The sequence below is a fragment of the Antechinus flavipes genome, chromosome 1 (assembly GCF_016432865.1).
Source record: "Antechinus flavipes isolate AdamAnt ecotype Samford, QLD, Australia chromosome 1, AdamAnt_v2, whole genome shotgun sequence".
NCBI classification, from domain to species: domain Eukaryota; kingdom Metazoa; phylum Chordata; class Mammalia; order Dasyuromorphia; family Dasyuridae; genus Antechinus; species Antechinus flavipes.
Window position 1 is genome coordinate 597,837,797 of NC_067398.1, and position 25,998 is coordinate 597,863,794.

General features: G+C 34.9%; 1 pseudogene; it reads right to left on the bottom strand.

Moving 5' to 3' along the window:
* Positions 1-24,673: 24,673 nt before the first annotated feature.
* Positions 24,674-25,002, bottom strand: LOC127547595 (biogenesis of lysosome-related organelles complex 1 subunit 2-like; annotated as a pseudogene).
* Between the last annotated feature and the right edge of the window lie 996 nt (positions 25,003-25,998).

The window sequence follows — 25,998 nt, forward strand, 5'->3', positions numbered from 1 at the left end:
ATTCCCAACTGAATGATTAAATTTTTAGGGCCTTTTAGAACGAAAATTAATAACATCAAATTTCAGACAATGCTAATCGCCTTCCCTTCTTTCCCTCTATTGAAATAGGTCTTTTGTATCTTTTCATGTGAACTAATTGTCCCAATATACTTACCCTTTCAAGTATAGACCTTTTTTTAATCCCTTAATGTCTTTTTCTTTGATGTCATCCCATCAGAGTACATTCACAATCACATCCATAGTCCATGTGATACCTCCCTCTGTCTACCCCAATGGCAGATACAGTTCTCATGAGTTACAGATAATAATAGATATTTTCAACCTGTTTACTTTTCTATGCTTCTCTTAAATTCTGTATTTGTAGACTAAATTTTCTGTTTAGTTCTAGTTTTTTTTTCAATAGAAATGATTGAAAGTATCTTAATTTAAGCTCCATCTTCTCCCCTGAAAGATGATGCTGGGTCTTGCTGGATAGTTAATTCTTGGTTGTAACCCCAGGTTCTTTGCCTTCTAGGATATAGTATTCCAGGCCCTTCAGTTCTTTATTATAGAAACTACAAGATCCTGGGTAATCCTGATTATTGCTCCTTGATATATGAGTTGCTTTTGTCTGGCAGCTTGTAGTATTTTTTTTTCCTTGAGGTTGTAGTTATGGAGTTTTACAACAATGTTCCTTCGAGTTTTCCTTAGGGGATCTCTTTTCAGAGGTGATCAATGGATTCTTTCAATGAGTATTTCCCCTTCTTTTTCTAGAATATCGGGGCAGTTTTCCTTAATGATCTCTTGAACAATACTATCTAGGCTCTTTTCTTGGGCAGGGCCTTCAGTTAGGCCAATAAATTTTAAATTGTCTTTTCTGGATCTAATTTCCAGATCTGCTGTTTTTCCAACAGTTGTTTCCAACAATGTATTTCACATTTTCTTCCATTTTTTTCATTCTTTTTAGGTTTTTTTTTTTTTTGGACTGATTCTTGCTGTCTCACAAAGTCATTAGCCTCCATTTGCCTTGTTCTACTTTTTAATGTGTGATTTTCTTGTTAGCTTTTGTATTTCTTTTTTTTAAATTTGGTTAATTTTGTTGGAATCCTTACTAACTGCTAAGTAATTAGAGTTGATCTAATCTTACAAGAAGTTGTTTTGGCCAGAACCTGAAACAAGGTACTAAGTAGAACTAATCAAGACAAGGCTTGTGTTCCCACCTTTACTCAAAGTCCACACCTTAAAGCTCTTTGGGCCAGAGAGCACTATGGGAGAAAACCCATAATCCCATTCTCTCAGAAGGTTCAGAGATAAGGCGAGACAGCCATTCCAGAATACATTTTTTCCTCTTGGCTGGCTGATCGCGCTAGACTCGAGAGAAACGACTCTGCTGCAGAGAACACTTTTGACGGACTTCAGTGGAGCTACGCCAGAAGCCCTCTCTCCGCGGCAAAAGTGTGGCTGGGCTCCCCAGAAGGAGATAAGAGAGATCTTCCATCTCTGTTGGAGGCAGAAGAAGGCAGAGGCAGAGGCTGAAGGCAGAACCTTTGGATTTGGAGACATCCGAAGGGCTCTAAGCCTCTAAACCGGCTGTCCTCTGAGAACAAACTCCAACATTTGAACTCTAACATTTGGCGCCCAAGCGTGGGAACCAAGGACCCTACTTTCACTGAAGAAGTCTCCAGTGACCAGGAACTGAGTGAGTACAACCTTTTTTGGCTGAAATGGGACAGATCCTAGGTAAAGATTCTCCATCCCCCACCCCAACCCCAGACCCACCCAAGAGTGGTGCTATAGAAAGCCTGCTTAAGCTGATAGAAGATCAAGGGCTACTTGTAACTTGGGGACAGACAGCTAGACTTCTGGCTACATTAAAACGCACCTCCCCTTGGTTCTTAGAGGAAAAGCAAATCTCTCTAAAAAACTGGGCATTGGTTGGTCAACAGATGTCTGCATATAACAATGAAAACGGTCCTCGTTCAGTTTCCATTGCAGTGTTCTATTTATACAATACAATACAGATGGCCTTAAAATACCAGGATATCCAAAGGGGGAAGCCTGAGATAAAGGAGGAAGACAAAGAACAGATTAATGGCCATATCCCCACAGGGCAGGGAGACTTAAGTGAGACTCAAGGGTGGGGTGAATCTGAGGCAGCCTCAGCCCCACCTGAAGAGCAGGTAATTGACTTTCCTTCATCAACTCCACCCTCCGGGATGGAGGGAGGAGGGGTAGTGGGGGGGGCAGTGACAGCACCAGCACCTCCCCCCCAGCATCTAGCACCTTCCCCCCAGCATCCAGCACCTCCTCCCCAGCATCCAGCACCTCCCCCCCGGCATCCAGCACCTCCCCCCCGGCATCCAGCACCTCCCCCCCAGCATCCAACTGCTCCTTTGAGTAGATTGCAAAAGGGACTAATTAAGGCCAGAGAAGAAGGGAAAAATGTATTAGAATTTCAACACCACATTTTTCCTGTAATTCAACAGTTTAATTCTTCAGGTCAAGAAAGTAGAAGATACTCACCTTTTGATATAGAAATCCTCAAAGACCTGAAAAAAGCTTGCACTCTTTATGGGGCTACATCAGCTTATGTTAAGATGCTATTGCAAAATTTGTCTTTTGAAATCTTGACCCCTAATGACTGGAAATCGATAGCAAAAATATGCCTAGAACCTGGACAGAACTACTTGTGGCTTTCTGAATATAGTGAGCTCTGTAGGATACAAGCCCAACAAAATATTCAAAGTGGAGTTCATACTGCAATCACCTGTGACCTACTAACAGGTACAGGTCCTTATGCAGATGTCGCAGCACAAATTGGTTATTCTGTAGCAGCATATCAGCAAATTGCTGATAATGCTATCAAAGCATGGGCTTCTCTTCACAATAAAGACGACAAAGGGGGGGCCTTCACAAAAATAACACAAGGGCCAAATGAACCCTTCGCTGACTTTGTGGGACGCTTGCAGACAGCTATCATAAGAACAAATGGAGAAAATGCAATAACAGACATCTTGATAAGGCAACTTGCTAAGGAAAATGCTAATGAGGTTTGCAGAAGAATTATACTAGGACTGCGCAAGGATGCTCCTTTAGAGGAACTCATAAGACGCTGTGCCACAGTGGGCACAGGTGCCTTTTATAGCCAGGCTATGATGCAGACTTCCCAAAATCCAAACATGAGAAGACAGAATCCCTCTTGGCAAGGGACTTCCAGAGAGACTCGTAGATGCTTTCAGTGTGGAAAAGTAGGACATCTGAAAGCTCAATGTTGGTATAGAGATAGAATGGGAAGACAAGGTGGGAGAACAAGACCCCAAACCCCATGTCCAAAATGCAACAGAGGCTTCCATTGGGCCTCAGAATGCAGACAGATTCAGGGAAACGGGATGAGGGGCCCAGCCCCAGGGCCCAAGGCAAAAAACACTTGGGGCATGATGGCAGCCAATGGTGCACCCAGAGAGTGCCTAGAAGTCCAGTACCCAGACATGACCAATCAACCAGAAAGCCATATGATGGGAGAAGGGGATTACACAGTCAACCAGCCAGGAAGCAACCTGATGGCAGAAGGGAATTACAATTGGGGAGAATAGAGCTGTATGCAGCTGGGACAACTGAGATACCCCCTGGAGAGGTGAAATCTGTTCCTCTCCAGCCTATGGATCCCTTACCTCCAGGCACAGTAGGCTTGACCATTTCACCTTCTTGTATGTACAAAACAGTGTCCATCCACACACTGATGTGGGAAACTGGGGAATGTGTAGATAATATCCCAGTCACTAATACAGGTAGTCAATGTGTGACTTATCACCCAGGAGACGTAGTAGCATCAGGGTTACTCATACAGAATCCTAATAAGCAGCCTCGTGATAGTCACCCAGGTTCTGACTCCAGACCACAAAAATCAGAAATATACTGGACAGCAGCAGTAACGGCTGACCGACCTATGCTCACAATCTATATAAATGGCCTACCATTGGAAGGATTGGTAGACACAGGTGCGGATCGTACAGTTATTAGAGGTGCCAGTTGGCCCAGTCACTGGCCAAAGATTAAAGCAGATACCTATATGTCTGGAGTAGGAGGATCAATAGCAGCTGAAGTTAGTGCTGCCCCTATGAGATGGACTTTTGAAGGCAAAACAGGAGTTTTTACTCCTTTTATAGTTGAAAAAATCCCCATCAATCTGTGGGGAAGAGACGTTTTACAACAATTGGGGTTAAAAATGAGTACTTCGGTTTTTTAAGCAGGGCTGCTGTTGAAGGCCTGCCAACACTTTCACCTATTCCTATCCAATGGAAAACTGATACACCAGTGTGGATAGAACAGTGGCCCTTAAGTAGCGATAAAATTCAGGCCTTATTAGATATAGTACAGGAGCAGCTTGAACAAGGGCATTTACAACCTTCTCTAAGTCCTTGGAATTCACCAGTGTTCGTTGTAAAAAAGAAATCAGGAAAATGGAGGATGCTCACTGATTTAAGAAAAGTGAACGAACAGATGGAAACTATGGGAACTCTTCAGCCTGGACTTCCATCTCCTACTCAGCTTCCTAGAGAATGGCCTCTTTGGGTTATAGACATCAAGGATTGTTTCTATTCCATTCCTCTGGATAAGGAGGATATGAAGAGATTTGCCTTTTCGGTGCCCAGTGTCAATTTAGCTGAGCCTTATAAAAGATATGAATGGACGGTTTTGCCACAGGGTATGAAGAACAGCCCCACTATGTGTCAAATGTATGTTGCTGCTGCTCTTGCTCCAATAAGAAAAGCATTTCCAAAAGTTATGCTATTACATTATATGGATGATATATTGGGTTGTGCACCTGAGGAACAAATTCTAGAAGCATGTCTACAAAAAACCATAGAAACACTAAGATACTACAAACTTCATATCGCTACAGAAAAAATTCAAAAGCATGCTCCTTTTCAATATTTAGGATATGAAATATATCCTAAGGCACTTACACTACAAAAACTGTCTTTAAGAACAGAGAGGTTGAACACCTTAAATGATTTCCAAAAATTAATAGGAGATATCCAATGGATGCGTCCAGTATTAGGTTTAACTACCAATCAATTGCAACCCCTATATGACATTTTAAGGGGAGACACTGCTTTAAATTCACCACGCCGGCTTACAAAAGAAGCTCAAGAGACCTTGAGAGAAGTTGAACTGGCTTTATCCAATGTAGTTGAGAGAGTAACTCAAAAACCCTTGGAAATATCAGTTTTTGCTACAAAAGAAGCACCCACAGCAGTCCTTCATCAAGGAGACAGTGTGATAGAGTGGGTGAACCTCCCAGCACAACCAGAACAAAGCCTTACGCCTTACCCAGTGCTTGTGGCTAGAATTCTATTAAAGGCCATTAAGCGAGCAGTACAATTATCTGGGACAAGACCTGACAAGATATATACCTTCTATACAAATGCACAAATTAATGTATGCTGTGAAACCATCCCAGAGTGGCAGATTTTATTGGCCATGGCTCCAAATTTTGCACATGGATCTCCATTAAAGATAACCAGACTACTGCATAATTGGCAATGGATTTTTGAGGAGAAGGTTTCTAAGGTTCCTCTTGAAGGACCAACCATTTTTACAGACGCAGCCAAACAAAATATTTGTGCTGTATACTCTCATGATCTAACTGTAAAAAGAGTAGTCAGAACTCCTTTTCAGTCCACTCAGCAGAACGAATTATATGCGATCATGCTAGCTCTCACTTATTACCCAGGCGACATAAATATAATATCTGATTCAGCCTATTCAGTAGGTGTGGTACAAAGAATTGCCACAGCCCAAATAAAATTTGCAGCTTCTAATATATATCAGCTCTTTAAGGAACTTCAAGAGCAAGTGAGAAAGCATCCAGGAAAGATTTATATCCTGCATGTCCATTCACATAGTGGACTTCCAGGTCCTATTTTTGATGGAAATTCAAAGGCAGATAGCCTTTTAACTATGTTGGCCAGTACGCCTTTATTTCAGGAGGCCCAGGAATCCCATTCTAAATACCATCAGGCTGCTCGAGCTTTGCGTTTACAGTTTGGGATTACAAAAGAAGAAGCTAGGAGCATAGTGAAAAGCTGTACAGCTTGCCTTCCCTTCCACGCTCCTACACTGCCTCCAGGGAAGAACCCTCGTGGTTTGAGACCCAATGAAATCTGGCAAATGGATGTGACTCATTATAAATCTTTTGGTCGTCTGTCTTTTATCCACGTTGTGGTAGACACCTTTTCAGGATTCACTTTTGCCATACCAGCAGCAAAAGAGACAGCCCGAGTGGTCACTGAATTCCTCATTCAAGCATTCGCAATTATGGGTGTGCCACAAGAAATAAAAACAGATAATGGACCGGCATATACCTCCAAACATTTTGAACACTTTTGTGCACAGTATAAGATTCTACACACTACTGGCATACCCTTCAATCCTCAAGGTCAAGCAATAGTAGAAAGAAGAAACAGAGACATTAAGACACTCCTCCAAAAACAAAAGAAAGGAGGAGCCACGGGTAACCCTAGAGAGCTTCTAAATTTAGTTCTCTATACCATTAATTTTTTAATCTTTGATAAAGATGCACTGGCTCCAGCAGACAGGTTTTATAACCCACCAGAAGAGCAGTGTCCAGTGCGAGCAGCTCCACTATCTTTAGATAATCGCCAGGTGATGTGGAGAGACCCAGAAAGTGGTGAATGGAAGGGACCAGATAGACTAACTGCTTGGGGGAGAGGATTTGCTTGCATCTCTACAGGTGGAGAAGGAATCAGATGGGTGCCTACGAGCCGCATTCGCCTTGTCCATCGCAGAAAGATGGAGCAGACCCTTGAAACAAAGGAGAAGACCCAAGAAATATCGGGTGGTTCTGTTGCTGATTGTGCTCATAAGAATTATTAGATTCCTGGCACATGAACTAATGGACAGTGGAATCCTATTGGACTGTTTCTAGGACTTATGGACATGTGTAAATTTTCAGATTGATTCTTGTTATTTGTTACATTACTACTAGCCTGTGTTATATTGCTATGTGCTCATGTAAATTATGTATAATGCCTCCCATATTGATGGATTTATGTATACCATGTATATCTGTTACAAAGTTCTGGCCCATATTGATGGATTTATGTGTACCCCCTCAGAAACCCCCTATGTTTTAAAACAAAAGAAAGGGGGAGATGTTGGAATCCTTACTAACTGCTAAGTAATTAGAGTTGATCTAATCTTACAAGAAGTTGTTTTGGCCAGAACCTGAAACAAGGTACTAAGTAGAACTAATCAAGACAAGGCTTGTGTTCCCACCTTTACTCAAAGTCCACACCTTAAAGCTCTTTGGGCCAGAGAGCACTATGGGAGAAAACCCATAATCCCATTCTCTCAGAAGGTTCAGAGATAAGGCGAGACAGCCATTCCAGAATACATTTTTTCCTCTTGGCTGGCTGATCGCGCTAGACTCGAGAGAAACGACTCTGCTGCAGAGAACACTTTTGACGGACTTCAGTGGAGCTACGCCAGAAGCCCTCTCTCCGCGGCAAAAGTGTGGCTGGGCTCCCCAGAAGGAGATAAGAGAGATCTTCCATCTCTGTTGGAGGCAGAAGAAGGCAGAGGCAGAGGCTGAAGGCAGAACCTTTGGATTTGGAGACATCCGAAGGGCTCTAAGCCTCTAAACCGGCTGTCCTCTGAGAACAAACTCCAACATTTGAACTCTAACATAATTTTATTTTTTAATGAGTTGTTTTCTTCAGACAATTTTTCCCCTTCCTTTCCCATGCTGTTGATTCTCTCATACGTATCTCTCATTTCCTTTTATTTATTTTTTTTTGTCTTTCTTCTGTCTTTCTTATTTGCCTTATTTTATCTTTTATGAGCACTTCAAAGAAGTTTTTTTTTGGGCTTGAGACCAATTCATATCACTCCTTGAGATTTCTTTTGTGCATATTTTGTCCTTGTCTGAGTTGTATCTTGGTCCCTGTCCTATCACCACAAAAGGTTTCTATGATCAAGATTTTTTTCTGTTTCTTGTTCATTATCTTTTCTTTTCTTTTGGTATTTCCTCTTTTTTTTTTTTTTAAACTTTTATGGTTGAGCTCTGTTCCTAAGGAAAAAGGGACACTATCCCAAGCTTCTTATGCAGCTCTGAGTCTTTGCTTCAAACACAGGTGTTCCTTGTGTTTGCAGGGGGTAATTTTGCCTGCTGTGTTCAGGAAACAGCCTGTTTTCCCAGAGTTTGCCTTCTGAGTTGAGATTAGAAACTGCTTCCCTGATTTGTTCTGAGGGTCTTAGTTGCTGATATGCTGTAATTAAAACCTTCTCACTGACTTTCCCAGAGTCTTATCTGGGCTGGACTGAACACCCTTTTCACTCTACATAAACTGACCTTTCTTGAAGTTTTTCTAGTCTATCTTGAGCTGGTGAGTGCTTTCATTCCATCAGAATCTGTTCAGAGGTGTGGTAGAGCTCAAAGCCAGTTGCCTGCCTTTACTCTACCATCTTGGCTCCAAAGTCAGAAATCTACTATAACTTTTCTTGAATGCTTTTGCTTAGAAATAGTTGTTAATTTCTGACTGACTATTAAAATAAGTATCCACAAAATCTTAGTACAATTAAGTATTAAAGTTTAATTAAGAAAATTGAAAGTTTTAAAAACTTATAATTATACTAGGACTTTTAGAACACTATGTTGGTATGGCTTGTAGGCTGAGTAAAAGTACCTCCAAAGAATTATTTGAACTTGGAATGGCTAATCTGGGATCCCCATATGTGATAGAGAAGTGATCCAATAAATGAAGAAATCATATCTTATTGAGCATGCTCAAAGCAAATAGAGTAGAAGAGGTTTCTAGCTTCTCTTTTTATATAATATATTTCTGCACTTGTTGCTAATTATAAAAGAGTCAAAAATTAAAAGTAGAAGTGGATTTCTTCGACAAAGAGAAGATCTAACAGTTTCAATTAATCAATGATGGACAGAAGCAGCTACACTCAAAGAAAGAACACTGGGAAATGAATGTAAACTGTTTGCATTTTTGTTTTTCTTTCCGGGTTATTTATACCTTCTGAATCCAAATCTTCCTGTGCAAAAAGAGAACTGTTCAGTTCTGCACACATACATTGTATCTAGGATATACTATGACATATTTAACATGTATAGGACTAAGCACCTTCTGGGGGAGGGTGAAGAGGGAGGAATGGAAAAAGTCAGAACAGAAGTGAGTGCAAGGGATAATGTTGTAAAAAAAAATTATACAGGCATGGGTTCTGTCAATAAAAAGTTATAATTATTAAAAAAAATACAATGTAAAAAAATTTTAAAATCTATATAGAGAAAGGTAAATTGTTTATCTGAAAACTACTTTGGCAATTGGGTCTGATACAAGAGATTTACCCAATATTTTGGTTCAGGTATTCCATAGTAAAATATCAATAAATGGATGGGTATGGTTAAAAAAAAATAAAAATTAAATAAAATTTATTTGCCTAACTGAAGGCCCTGCCCCAGAAAAGAGCCTGAATAGCATTGTTTAAGAGATCATTAAGGAGAACTGGATAGAGATGAAAGATTTACTGGTATTGTGACAACTGCTGTCTTCAATCAATGCATAAAGGCAGAAAATCTGGGCTAATATTGGCAAAAGCTGTGTTCTCAGGCTTGGGTTATAGGCTTGAGTGCTATAGACAGGTCCTATTAATATACAACCTTGGGCAGTAATTTTGGTCATGTTATTAAGTTGTAATTTAAAGGCACTATTTGATCTTGATTCTGAGTACTTTGAATTATGAAGCATTATACTGTGCTTAGATTGTGTTTACAGAAAGGACTACAGCAGCTATTATACATTTCAGTGGAACTACTGCTAAAGGTGAAATGTGATACTAAAATGAAAATTGAATTATTGCCTGATTTATGAATTGAATGGACCACTAACCAGGATGTGGGGAGTGCTTCACACATGAATGCATTTGGAACCAAGTATAATTTTCAAAATCACTTTTCTCCTCAGAAGTGATTCCATTTCTAGTTTACCAACCTTATCTTTGGCATGGTTGCTGATACCTTGGTATACAGGTGGGTTCATTAAGTTGAAAAATAATTTCAAAATTATATAGTTGTTCCATAAATTTTCACTGGCTCCCACAGTTAGTTCAGAGGGACTCAGTACCAAGCTGAGATTAGTTCTTTCCTTTTGGTGTCTTTCCAATACACCTGCAAAGTAACATTCACTTGGGATATTCATTTTAATTATTTGAAAGTATGTGAGCATACACTCTGAACAAATTTCATTGAACCTTACATTATGTTATACTTTATTATATTTATGAAGTTGTTTGCTTTTATTTTGTGATTTCCTGTCTGAAAATACATGAAGTATTAAAGTGTAGTAGACCGAGTGGGCATAGAAGAAGGAAGAGCTGGATTCAAATCCCACCTGCCCCTTACTAGCTGAATAAGCCTCTTTAATCTTCACTTTCCTCATTCTTTAAATATGGTTGATACTTATAGCCTTGTTGAAAGAAAGTAGCAACAAATATTTATACATATTTGCTGAGTGACAAACATTGTAATAAATCCTAAATACATGAAAATAGATAAAAACAATACCTTCTTTCAATTACCTCACATTCTAATGGTAGATACAACATTTAAATAAGTAGATACATATAAGACCTATAGACCTCACAGTCAAGTGAAACTATGAAAAGTGCTTCAGAAATTTGAAAAGTTTTATGTTTGTCACTTAATATCTTAATGATTGTCATTAATCTAAATAACTAACTTTTATGGAAAATCATATCTGAAACATCCAGAATACTTTGAATCTCTGAGAAATTTGTAGTGTTGCACACAATAGAAAAAAGAGATGCATTTTATGAAATGAATATAATACCAAATTTTCAGTATACAAATTTTTTGTATTCATCATTTCACTGGTGCATGTACTCCCTTCACTGATGGATATCACACTGTGTTCCACACTGTGTTCATCTTGGTCAATGCTTGTCAATGACTTTCCATAATGCTAAGGACCATGCTTAAGTGAAGGGGGCAGGCCAATTCCCTAAGAGCCTCCACAGCTGTGAATCATAACACTTGAAGGAATTACAAAGCAGACTTTGCAGATGTTCCTTGTGGACTGGGATTGAAATAAATTGGAGGTTAAGGGAAGAGTAGAGAGGGCAGACAATGCAATTGCCTCTTAGTAGGGAGGTCAGAGAACAGCAACTGCCTCTCAGTCTCCTTGTCATCATCCACTCACATGAAGAAATCCGTTCTACAGGTCTAAATTAGACCTCTAAAAGCCACTGTCAAGTGGCTCCCATATCACAACATCATAAAATTTCAATGAAGGATCCATCTAACTTGTGTGATGATTGTTCTATTATCTTGAGAATACCAGTTTGTCAGTTGCCCATTTACTATCTCTCATTCTCACTTCATGATAAACTTACCACATTTTTCTGTTCAGAAATTCAATAATATATTTTTGTCACTTTCAAAAAAAATATTAATAGTACACTGAAGCCTAGTAGCATCTACTATGTGTTTTTCTACTCTCTTTTGAGTCATTTATCATCTTATTCTTCCAAGGTCATGGTGTAATATGATTTGTGTTATTATGGCAGCCAGGAAACCAAGTAAATATTGGGTCTGAAGTCAGAAAACCTGAATTCAAATCTGGTTTCAGACACATATTAATTGTATGGATTGTGGGAAAATCACCTAATCATGGGGATAAACACCTACCTTTTAGCATTGTTGTGAACATTAAATGAGTTAATATTTGTAAAGTGCTTAGTCAAGTGCCTATCATAAACGAGGTGCTATATAAATAATTATCATCATCATCATTCTCATAAAGAATTACTACAGGAAAATATTTGTATTAACAAGATTATTTTTGAGTCACTGAGACAGCAATATACATTTTCCTCCAAAGCAAATCTACTTAAATCCCTTTCTTTTTTTTCCCACTCCAGTAACTAATTCATTGACTATCTGCTATAACTTTTGAAATTGTAGCTATTTGATGGATAAACTTTTTGACTTCCTTGTCCGTTAGAATGTAAAGTATGGGCAACATGTTACATTATCTTTAAGTCAGAAAAAACTTCAGAAAATTTTAGTCCAACCTATATCTGGAAAGGAATAATCTCTACAATATTTTCAACAAGTAGTCATCCATCTTTTCTTGGCAGACTTAAATGAAAAAGAATCCATTGCTTCCTGAATTTGCTTTGTTTTTTGTTTAAGTGTAGCTAATTACAAGAAAATATTCACACACACACATATCTTTGCTCTAAAGGATATCACAGTTTAATGGGTAAACACTTTAAAAATGTCCATTGACTGCATCATTCACTCATAGTTTTTCCTCTGAGCATATGCTCATACTTAAAAATAACTCATTCTTCTTTTACATATTAGCTCTTAAAATAATGGAAAGCAGTCATCATGCCCACTCCAAAGCCTTTTCTTCTTGACTCTAAATACCCCAAGTTCCCTATGAATTCAAGGGAATGTTATATAAGATTTATTTTTACCATACTGTTTGCCTTCCACCTTCTTAATGTCCTTCTTGAAATGTGGCTCCTAGAACAGAAGATCATACTTTAGTCTGGTCTAACCAAGACATGTTTCAAAAATACTATCCCTTTCCTAGACTTGGTTACTGGTCCTTGTTTAATTCTGCCTAAAATTGTGTTAGTTTTTATAGTACTTCCAAATGCCACAAAAACTTCCAATTTTTTTTTTTTGGCCACATCATTCTCATCCTATATTTATTTAGCTTATTCTCAATCCCAAATATATAACTTAGTATTTATCCTATATAAATTCAATTTTACTAGATTTATTGTATATTGTATGTATTCTTTCTTTTCCTGTTGCATCAAGTGTCCACCCCACTTTGTGTTATCCACAAATAATGATAAGTATATCACCTTTTCTTCATCAAAATAAAGCCTGATAAAAATTTCTTGAATAAGTTCCTTGAGGTCAGGGCCCAATGATGATTTTGACTTTCTTTCCCAGCATTTAATTTGGTGCTTTCTTCATAATGAATGGCTTTTAATTTCTTTTTGAATTAGATGATATACAGCACAGGGGTAAGAAAAATAGATTGGGGAATAAAACTTTCTTCCACATTAACATGAATACTTATTCTTGGTATCTAGATAGTCAGAAGTTACAAATCTACCTAAATATAGTATCATTATCCTATAACTCTCTTTTGTAGAAGGTGGGATTTGAAATCTTTTGAAAAAGATATGGGAAGCCAGGTAGAGGTTAGAAAAGAGAGAGTTCCAGGGAATGGAAATAGCCGAAAATGCATGGAATAGGGAAATGGAGATTCTTGTTCAAAGAATAATAATAAGACTATTGTTTTTGCAATATAACTGGATTTAATGAGTCATTTTCTGCCTAAAAGATGAAATCAAAGGAAAGTTTCTGGCTTCTTATTAAGCATATACCAGTGAACCAAACACAGAGGATTTGATTTTATAAAACAGAGCTGGAATGGTTCTCTAATGAGTCCAATGACCAGATTCCTTATCATTGTGAGGAGTAGAGTTTTTAAGAATATTTAGATTTTATTTCTTTGTCTTTAAATCTATACACACACACACACACACACACACACACACACAATTTTAATGTTTCCCAAATTACATGTTAAAACATTTTTAAATGTTTTATTTTTTTTTTGTTTTGAGAGTTCTATCCTCACTTCTTTGCTTCCCTCTTCCTTCCTGAGACAGTAAGCAAGCAGATATTTATTATATATGTTCAATCATATAAAACATTTCCATATTTGACATTTTGGACAAGAAGAAATTTCAATAAAAAAAGAATGAAAGAAAGAAAATGAAAAATAGCATGTTTAAGTTGTATTCAGACAGTATCAGTTCTTTCTCTAGAGGCTGATAGTATATTTCATTATTAGTCTTTTGGCGTTGTCTAATATAATTGTATTGCTGAGAATAATTGTCAGTCACAATTCTTCATCAGACAATATTGCTGCTACTATGTATAATGTGTTCCTGGTTCTGCTAACTTTACTTTGCATCAGTTCATGTCATCCTGATTGTCATTTCTTATAGCACAATAATATTCTATCACAATCGCAAATCACAACTTATTCTCTAGTTGATAGGCATCACCTCAATTTCCACTTTCCACAAAAAAGATTTACTATAAATATTTTTGTACAAATAAGGCTTTTCCCCTTTTTTTTTTTTTTGATACTTTGCAATGGTATTCTTGGATCAAATGTATGCTGTTTTATAATACTTTGGGTATAGTTCCAAATTACTCCTCAGTATGGTTGAATTAGTTCAAACTCCATCAAGAATGTATTTGTGTCTCAGTTTTCCTACATTCCTTTTGATATCATTTTTATTTTTTTGCTTATCTGATATAATATGGTGCTAATGTGCATTTTTAAATCAATAATTATTAGAGCATAAAAGCATAGATTCATTTGTCTGAAAACTGCCTGTTCATATCTTTTGACTATTTGTCAATTAGGGAATGACTTGGATTTTTATAAATTTAAGTGAGTTCTCTTTACATCTGAGAAATGGGACCTTTATCTGATATGCTTGTTGCAAAATTTGATCTAGTTTTTGTTTTTGTTTTTAATTTCCATCGCATTGATTTTGTTTGTATAAAACCTTTTAAAGTTTATATAATTAACATTCTATATTTTACATTTTAAAATACTCTTTTATTCTACTTTTTTCCTTCTACACAAATCTGTCTAATTTGCTTATACTATCACCCTTTATGTCTAAATCATATACCCATTTTGGCCATATCTTGCTATAGGTTGGGAGAAATTGTTTTATATTTGTTTATATGATATTGCTTTTAGTTTTGGTTTCTAAATTCTTAATTACATCTTTATCATTTTTACTGGAGATGTCTGCTTTCACTTTGTTTCCAACAAAATCTGATGGTTGCTGCTAATCTATAACAATTGAAATTATAAAATTATTTCTAAATATTTTTTCTTACATTCTAGGTGTTATTTCTATCTTATTTATGAGATAGAATCCATGTTTATTTATCAGACTACAGTTTTTGTTTCTTCCAATGTTTTTACTATGAAATTATTCATTTAAAAATTAAATTGCAAGAACTAAAGAGATTTGAAGACAGTTGGAATTGATAATCTAGAAAAGCAATATTAAAACAAATATTTAAGCACTTATTGAGGTGAAAGATGAATGTGATCCAAAATGAGTTATTTTTCATTGACTCCCTAGCAATATGAAGTAACTTCAAGATGAACTTTAATGTCTATTTAGGAAATGTGATTTTATTATCTTATTACTTCTCAGTGCAACTTCATTTCAATTAGACAGCCATTTTTCCTTTTGCCACTTTAAAGTTATTAGCATTCACATTTTTACTGGGTAGAAGTTGGAAAGTTTTTCGAGTCCAAATTTATGCTTTATTTTGGTAACATGATCATTCTTTTACTTGTTTATCTGAATAAGATCTGTCTACAGTTATTGTCACAAAGTTGGTAGTCAACCAAAGCTCCTTGAATTTTTCTACTGAAGGAAGCACTTTAATAGATTTAAATTTGAAGATAAATGAAAGATTATTTAAAATACACAAAATGTGTTCTAATCCTTGTTCTGCCATTGAGACATTATGCCTCTTTGGATATCAATTAATATTTTATGACCTCACTTTCCTCATGTAAAAAATGATGGGGGTAGGACAAAAATTTAGGATTCCATTACTTCTGAAAGATATTTACTCTAATATTTCAATGAGTAAAATTAATTTTATTTTATGTTGTACAGGGTATCATATTTTCCTTATACTCTAAATCTTACTGTTTCTGTTGAAGATACCATTATCTCTCCAGTTATTTAGGTCTGCAATCTTGGTTTTATCATTAATTCTTCCATTTTTCTCTCCTCAGTCCCTTCTTCAATCAGCCTCTGAGACTTGTCAGTTCCTCCTGCCATGTCACATTTCTCTCTACTCATAAGGATTCTATACTGACCAGACCCTTATCTTCAAAAACTTTCTAAATGATCTCTGGGCTTGAAGATCCTCCCTCCTTTAGCTCTGCTTTATCTAATCCATCTTCTACTTAGTTACCAAAATAATAATCACGTGTCATATGTCTGTTTGTGTTACTTTACCACTCATAAATGTCCAGTGATTACCCCTTGTCCCATTATAAAAAATCAAAACTTCTTATGATGGCATTTTATATTTACAATTTGGCTTCTGTTACATATCTTTCCAGTTTATTTTCCATTCTATTTTTTTTTCTAACCAAACAATCCCGAGGTGAGTTGGTAAATATTTAATGATTAAACAATTAAACAAGCCCTAATATATAGTGTTTGTTGCTTTCCAAAGTATAAATGTTCCTGCTAAAAATTTGGAATTGGCCCAAGTACACTTCTCAAACATACCTAAGTTCTGCTCTCTAAATTCTATCTTCCGCTTTTGTTTCTGTCTTTACACTGGCTGTCTCCCATAGCTAAAATCATCCTTTTCACTTCCACCTTCTAAGATCACTGGGATTTTTCATGGCTCAGTTCAGCTTATATTTTCTCTGAGGAATTTTTTTTTTATCACCCAATTATTGTTGCTCTCTGTTTTAAAAATGATTTTGGTGATTATTTCTTTCTCTCTCTCTCTCTCTCTCTCTCTCTCTCTCTCTCTCTCTCTCTCTCTCACACACACACACACACACACACACAGAGCCCTCTCATATATATGAAAACCCTCACACAGTGAAACATAAATATATAGATATATTATACATAATATGTGCATGTATATATTATATTTTACTCCCTTTAGTCAGTAGAAAAAAAAACAGATACTTGAAAGCAGGGACTACTTTGTTTATCTTTGTATTTCTAGAAATTAGCATAGCACACCATAGGTTTTAAATGAGCTGTCATTTTGTTAAGCTAAAGGATTTACTCAAAAATATGTTAAAATTACTGACTTGTATTTCCAGGTATCCTTAAAAATTATTTTGTTTAAATTATTTCCAACTGAAATTATCTCCTTATACTATTCTAAAGCCTCATATTTACAAAGGATAAATGAATGCTATAATTCATAATAATAAGAACAAGAAAAGGACCATATTGATAACTTTCTTTGTTCTAGAACCTTATTTTTTTCTTGCACCTCAGAATTTCTTTCAATTGGATCTGATTACAGATGAAAATTTGAAGAAAGCTAGCTTTTTTTTTCATTATTTTATATCTTTAGTCTACTGTCTGCATGATATTATGTAGGGGGAAACACCTGTTGTCGTCAGCTATTTGGATTTTGAGTACAAGGAATTGTGTTTGAATCATAGGTATCTTTTTTACAATCACTTTGATTTTGCCATCACTCTTATTTCTGGGGTTTATTGTTTTAATTGTAATAAGTTTATTTTTGAACACACATTGTTTTATGAATCATGTTGGCAGAGAAAAGTCAAAGTAAAAGGAAAAAAAAAAACAAGGGAGAGATAACACAACAAAACAAAACAGAAATAGAAGTGAACGTAGCATGTGTTGATTTATATTCAGTCTCCTTAGAGCTTTTTCTGGATGCAAATGGCATTTTCTGTCCAAAGTCTATTGGGATTACTTCAGATCACTGAACCACCAACAAGTACCAAGTTCTTTCATAATTCATCATGATATATTCTTGCTGTTATTATGTACAGTATATTCCTGGTTATGCTTGTTTTGCTCAGCTTCAGTTCATGTAAATCTTTTCAAGCCTTTCTATAATCAGCTCATTCATCATTTTTATAGAACAATAATATTCCATTATCTTCATTTACCACTTATTCAGCCATTCCTCAATTGAGGAGCATTCACCACTTTTCCAGTTCTTTGCTACCACAAAAAAGGTGCAACAAACATTTTTGTACATGTGGGTCCTTTTCCCTCCTTTATGATTTCCTTGGGATAAAGACCTAATAATAGCCCTGCTGGGTTTTATATCACTTTGGGCATAGCTTCAGATTACTCTCCAGAATAGTTGGATCATTTCACAACTCTACCAACAATGCATTAGTGTACCAGTTTTCTCATACCCCTTCCAATATTTTTCATTATCTTTTCCTGTCATCTTATCCAATTTGAAAGGTATGTGACTATGTCACATAAGCTTTCAGTCCTTTATCAACAAACTCCTTGTTGGGAAACATAATAAGCATTCTGGCAAAAATATAGACTAATGACCCATTGTATATCTAGACATGCTCTAAATGGAAACATGATTTGGACATATAAGGTGATATAAGTTAAGGAACAAAGAAAAAAATTGCCTGTCAGGTTTATATATAGGGAAAGAGTTAATGACCCTTTGACCCAGCAATACCACTACTATTTTTTTAAGTTGTTTCATTTATTCATATATTTATTTATTTTTAATCCATTGCTTTATGAATCATGTTGGGAAAGAAAAATCAGAGAAAAAAGAAAAAAAAAACTACAAGAGAGATCAAAAACAGAAAAATAAATGAACATAGTATGTGTTAATTTACATTCAATCTCCTTAGATCTTTTTCTGCATCCACATGGCATTTTTTATGCAAAGTCAAGATTGCCTTGGATTCCTGAACTGCTGAATAGAATCAAGTCTTTCACAGTTGATTATCTCATATTCTTGCTGTTATTGTGTACAATGTACACTATGTACAGTTTAGTCCTGGTTCTGCTTGGTTTGCTTAGCATCAATTCATGTAAATCTTTCTAGGCTTTTCTAAAATCAGTTTGTTCATTGATTTTATTAGAACAATAATATTCCATTATTTTCATACTACAACATATTCAAGCAATTTTCCATTTCATGGGCATCTACTTATTTTCCAAATCCTTGCAACCACAAAAAGAGCTGCTACAAACATTTTTGTACATGTGGGTCCTTTTCCCACTTGTATGATTTCCTTGGGATACAAATCCAGTAGTAGCACAGCCGAGTGAAAGGATATGCACAGTTTGATAGTCCTTTGGGCATAGATCCAAATTGCTCTCCAGGATAGTTGGATCATTTCACAACTCCACCAGCAATGCATTAATGTCCTGCTTTCCCACATTCCCTCCAAAATTTATCATTATCTTTTCCTATCATCTTAGTCAATATGAAATATGTGAGGTAGTATCAGAAATTGTTTTAATTTGCGTTTCTCTAATCAATAGTGATTTAGAGCATTTTTTCATGACTTTGGATGGCTTTAATTTCATTATCTGAAAATGTCTGTTCATGTCCTTTGACCACTATTAATTGGGAAACCAAACTAATATTTAAACCCCAAAGAGATCTAAGACAGATAAAAAGAACATTTATATAGAACAATATTCATAACTCTATGATGAAAAATATTTGAAAACTGAAGAAATTACCATTATTTGAGAAATGATTAAATAAGTTATGTCATAGGTATATAACCCTGTATGTGTTATTAGGGTTTGTATATATGTGTATGTGTATATGTACACATACACATATATGTCATGGAATACTATTGTTCTATAAGAAATGATGATTGAGATAGTTTCAAAGAAATGTGGGCAAAGTTATAGGATTTGGTGTAATGTGAAGTTAGCAGAATCAGGAGAATAATTTTAACAATAACATTAATATTATAAAGACAAACAAGTTTGAAATCTTAGGGATACTGACCAATGCAAGAACCCATCAAAATTCTAGAAAATTAAAAATGAATCATATTACTCATTTCCGAATGAAGATGCAATTGACGTAGAGGACAAATTGAGATTTTTTTGGAGGTGAGACATGACTAATTTATAAATTTCTCTTATTCAACTATGTTTTTTGTAACAGAAACTTTTATTTTTGCTTGCTTTCTCAATTAGCCTGTGAAGAAGAGGTGGAATGGAGAGAATACATATTTTAAAATAAAATGTAATTAAAAAAGACAAAGTCTTTAGCAAGTTATACTGACCACATTATGCCTCCCACATTCAAATATTTATTCAGTACTACAGGGAAAAAATAAAAGTGAACAAGGCCATCTTTGAAAAGTAAAAACAATGATACAAGCAATAGCTTACACATATAGCAATTTATGCATGCAATTTGCTTTATACATTTTAGAGAAAATTGCCAATTTTGTCTTCACAACATACCTGTGAACTATTATCTCTATTTTATACATGAAAAAACTTAGCCTCATGAATGTTCAATGATTTGTTCAAGACCACTTTGTATGTAGCTGATCAGGAATGTGAAAGATCATGAATTTAGAACAAGTGGTCCACTCCTTCTTCATTTTAAAAATAAGAAAGCTAATCTCCCAGAGAGGTTAAAGAATTTGTTTAAAGTCACAATGGCAATAAAAATGTAGAACTGGGATTTGAACTCAAAATGTATAAATTTACATCTGTGTATAAATCTAGTAATTTCTTTCTTTCTTTCTTTCTTTCTTTCTTTCTTTCTTTCTTTCTTTCTTTCTTTCTTTCTTTCTTTCTTTCTCTCTCTCTCTCTCTCTCTCTCTCTCTCTCTTTCTTTCTTTCTTTCTCTTTCTTAGCATGTCAACTAAGTTTTTTTGCTGTTTTGTTTTATATTGTTTTGAAATGAACTTCTATCAGGTAGAGGGATGTGCATGGCACCTCTCTGGCATATTAGTTGTTTATATTTTGCCCTGACCATAAGGATGTTTTAGGCAGTTTGTCTGCTCCTGTTGCTCCCTTTCCCTCCATTCTTCCCTTATTTTTTCTTTTAATTTTCCTCTTCTGTTCCCTTCTGTTCCTTCCACTTCTCAATTCTAATAATCTCTCCTTATCTCTATTATTACCCTTCTCTTTCTCCCTCTTTTCTTCCCTTTCTCCCTCCCAACCATTGATCTATATCTGTCCATCCATCCATCCATCTATCCATCATTCTTCTCTTCTTTCCTTCCTGCATTCATCACTGTGTCTCCCTTCTCTCAAAGTATGAGGTTTCCATCTAGTTGCTTTAGTTTATCACAACTTAGGTCTATTTCTACTTGGACAATTGTAGTTACTATTGCTTGGCATTTATAGAATGAATCACAATGGGCTAAAACATTCCATTAAATGAAAATCATTCATGATCCCTACTAAGAATCTAGGGCTTTATCCACATGATGTCAAACTACTTGTCAAACAGGCTAATCATTCAATTAATGCTAAGAATAATAATAATAATAAAAAAAAACAAGCAAAAAAGTTGTTTGGTATATGTAGATATAGACAAAATTCAATAGATAGACAAAATATAGATACATAGAGGATTGAACTTATAGTCCTGAGATAGGAAAGTTAAAACATATAGTTAGGTTTTAGATTATACAATGTACTAATCAATTTGTCTACTGAATTGGAATCATTCAGGGCACATCTAAAATCAGCATATGGGAAATAACACAAAAATTAAGTAATCATACATTTAATTTTGCACTCAAATTGTGCTAGCCACTTCTTTGATTCATTCATCTTTGTATCTCTGTATTTTGGGAACAAGCCATAATCTACCTCCCAAGAATGCTCTGCTTTTTCAATCTCACAATTGAAATATTCTTTCTTTTAAACCCAAATCAATAGCACATTTAACAGACAATCTGTTGTATAAAGAAAGCACTGAATCTAGAGTTCGAAAGGTGTGGGTTTTAATGCCACTTCCCCCATACTCCCTAAAGCTGTGTGAGTTTACACAAATCATTTATATATTTTGTCTTTAGTTTCATCATTTATTTTTCAAGGAAGATTTTTTTTAATAGGACAAAAGGAAATTAACATTATCAAATCAAAATTGTTTTGTAAATCAGTAAACATTAAAATTATTTGGTTCCCATTAAAAAAAAAAAGAAAAATAAATTTGTGGAACAATCTACCAAAAATATCTAGAAACAAATAATAATCCAGCATTTGATAACCATAAAAATGCAAGCTATTGGGCAGATTACTTCTTATTGAACAAAAATTGATGAGAAAATAAAAAAGTGCTTTGGAAAAACATAGATTTATAACAGCATTGTATAAAATATACCAGGATAAACATCAAATGAATAATCAATTTAAATATAATCATTTAAAGGAGAAGAAATCATAAGGAAATAACTTTCTTTTTATGTATGCATGTATTTATGTACACATATATGTATATTTCATTTTTATTTAGTATTTTGTTTTTCCCAATTACATATAAAACAATTTTTAATATTCATCATTAAAATTTTAAGTTTCAGATTCTCTCTCTTCCTCTATCTCCTCCTCCCCTTCATTGAGAATGCAAGCAATTCAAATTAGATTATAAAGGTGTAATAATGCAATAGTAGTCCACAATAATCATACTGAGACTGTTTTATATATATATGTCAAAAATTCCATAAGTCATATTATGAAAAAAATAGACCAAAAAACACCCTCAAAAAAAATAAAGGTTTTTCAAAAAGTCATGTTTCTATCCCCATTCATATATCAACAGTTCTCTGAGTATGGATAACATTTTTCATCATATGTTCTTCAGAGTTGTCTTGGATCATGGTATTGCTGAGAAAATGAAAAAAATGCTTTGGAAAAATATATACATATACACACAAAGATATGCATACCTGTCTCCTCTGTGTAGATGTTTGTATGTTTATGTGTGTGTGTGTGCGTGTGTGTGTGTGTATCTTCTAACTGTCCTAATAATGAAAAAGTTTTTGTAAGTTACAAGGATCAACTACCTTACAGCAATGTAAACATTTTAACTTTATTAAGTCCCTTCTAAGTTCCCTTTCTGTTCACATTTTTTATGCTTTTTTTTTGAGTCTTATATTTGAAAGTCAAATTTTCTATCCAGATGAGGAAGAATTATTGAAGTCCTTCATTTCCCTGATTATCCTTTTTTTTTCTCTGAAGGACTATACTCAGTTTTTCCAGATAGATGACTCTTGGTTGTAATTCTACCTCCTTTGCACTCTGGAATATAATATTCCAAAGCCTTCTAATTTTTTAATGTAAAAGTTACAAATCTTATATTTTCCTAACTGTGGCTACACAATACTTGAATTGTTTTCCTGATTGCTTCCAATATTTTCTTCTTGTCCTGGGAATTCTGGAATTAGGCTATAATATTCCTGCGAGTTTTCATTAGGGCATCTCTTTTAGGAGATGATTGATGGATTCTTTTGCTTTCCATTTTACTCACTAGTTCTAGAAAAACAGGACGGTTTTCTTTGACAATTTATTGAAAGATGATGTCTGGGTTATTTTTTTTCCCATGGCTTTCAGATGGTTCAATAATTTTAAAACTCTCTCTCTGAGATCTAATTTCCTGGTCAGTTGTTTTTCCAATGAGATATTTCCAAATGTTTTCAATTTTTTCCTTCTTTTGGTTTGCTCTGATTGTTTCTTGATTTTTCATAAATTTATTAGCTTTATTTTGTTCAATTTTATTTACTTTTTGCTGAGGCAATTGGGGGTAAATGACTTGCCCAGGGTCACACAGCAAAGAAGTGTTAAGTGTTTAAGACCAGATTTGAACTCAGGTTCTCCTGACTTCAGGGCTGGAGCTCTATCCACTGCATCACCTAACTGCCCCTAATTTTAATTTTTAAGGAATTATTTTCTGCAATCAGTTTTTGTATCTTCTTTTATAATTATCCAATTTTACTTTTAAAGGAGTTGTTCTATTTTTATTAGGCTTTCTATGGTTATCAAATTAGATAATGTAAGTAAGGTACTTTGTGCCTTAATGCAAACCATTAAATATGAATTGAGAATTTAAAGTCTGTATAAACTGATTATTCATTTATATTTCTGTTATGGATACTAATCACTAAAATTTACTAACAATTTAATAGTTGAAAAATATGTGATTAAAACTTTTATTAGTCACTACTTAATTAGCTGTAAATGTTTTCAAACCCTAATTCTAAATTTAATTATATTCTTCTATTAAATCAGGTGGGAAAATTATTATTTTTAAAATGAATTAATAACCTCTGTGGACTGTTAATAAATATTAATTGCACTTAACTGAATAATATTAAGATTCCAGTTGAAGTACACACTTGTATCTAGAAACGGTAAGGGTGTGGAAGTAATAAATGACTACTGTGCTTCCTTAACTAGGAAACGATATCTTGGGAAATAGTGATAAAATATGGGTAATTTTGAAATGGTGCTAGGCATTCTGCAACCATTGTTAAATTCAAATTCAATTATCAAATTGATATGCTCATCAATGTGTTAAGTACTAAGTATACACAGGTAAAAATGAAGCAGTTCTTGCTTTCAAAAAACTTATATTCAATTGTGTGAAAAAAATTTAACCATGATTTTTTTATCCTAAAGAGCCATTTATTATTTAAATTCAAGAACAGGCTATGAAAGAATACATTCAGAACAAAGATTCAAAGATAGATCCCTGGGAGAGGGGAAGGAGAAGGAAAAGAACCACCTACGACTGTAGTAAAACGTGAGAGTAGTGTCCCTCACTTGCATCTGCTCTAGACAGGGTTGATCTTGATTTTAGAGGTTGGTCTGAGATACATAATAACATGATAACACATGATAAGATTAGTTTCAGGGATACAGTTTCTAGAAAATATCAAAGGATGACTAAAGTTATACATCCACCCAATGGTGGATCCTTGCACCAGCAGACTGTTTCCTTTTATGGAATTGAAGCATAGAAGTTTGCTAAATTCCTTCCCACACATTTCATCTCTTATGAAACATTCTTGTAGTTAAAATCTTTGTAATAAAGAATTCTTTCATTGCTCTCTGACTTCTTATAATTTGCTTCATTTCTTCAAGTATGCATTCAACTTGTAAGCTTCCTACTTAAGAGCTGTTACTTCATCCTCAATTAAAGTGAGCTGATCCAGGTAAGGCTTAAGTGCTGCATATTCCTATTCAAGTCTCTTAGTTTTCTACTTATGTTTACTGCAATATCTTTCATTTCTAGATATTTCAAATCAAGCAGTTTCTTCATAATTTCCAGAAGTTTATAATCTTCACTGGTATTTCTCAGATAGTGGCTATTTTGGAGAACATGTCCTGGCACAGCCCCATAACTTTTTCTGGCTCCATGGCCCATCTCCATCACTGTAATGTCTAGACCAGGGAAGGAAAAAAAAGGAGAATGGATTCAGTGGGATGGGAGAACAAGAGAATGGGAAAGGGAAGGGAATAAAAGAGGAGAGAGAGGGAAATGGGGTAGGGGGAAGGAAAAGATTGAGGAAGGGAATGATACAACTAAAATTAACACAATATATTAACATCTGAAAGGCAACCAAGAACACAATGGCAGTATATATGAGGACTTTCACATCAATTTAATCTTATGAGATCCACAAAAGACCAGTGCTTATTTTTTTAATAGAAAGGAAGGATTATATATCATGACAGAATATAAGATAGTGATTCTGTGGAGAAGAATCATAAAACCAAATATAGAGATTATTTGATCTGGCATAATTAATTCATTTCATAAGTCACAATATCACAGACTCTCAAAATTACATGGTACCCAGGGAATATCCAAACCGGTGCATAGATGCATAACAGAGTTCCCTCAACAAGAAATCCAACAAGTAATAATCCATTGTGTATCTTACTATGTTGTTGAATTAAAGGGAAAACTCTTTCCACAGTTAATCCATGACACTTTTGAATTTCTCTGATTGCAGAAATTGATATTTCTGCTAGAAATATAAAATGAGATATTGCAAAAGTTCTTTTACAAATTTTAGAATGTTATATAAAAGTTAATCATTTGATGTATTCTAAATCAACAGATTCTAACATGTATAATAGTGTGATATGTTAAAAGTATAAGTCACAGATTTGCTACTTTACATTGGTGAAAGAAGTTCCCTATTGGGATGAACAGGTCTAGATCAAAAACAACAAACACAAGAGCCATCAGTTGTTTAAATACACAAATAATTGATGTTAATCTTTCTTATTAAAGAGAGAAATGTCTAGATAACTCAAATTGTTCTCTCCAATGTGCCATACTAATGATCTGTTTTCTGAATGTTTTTTCTA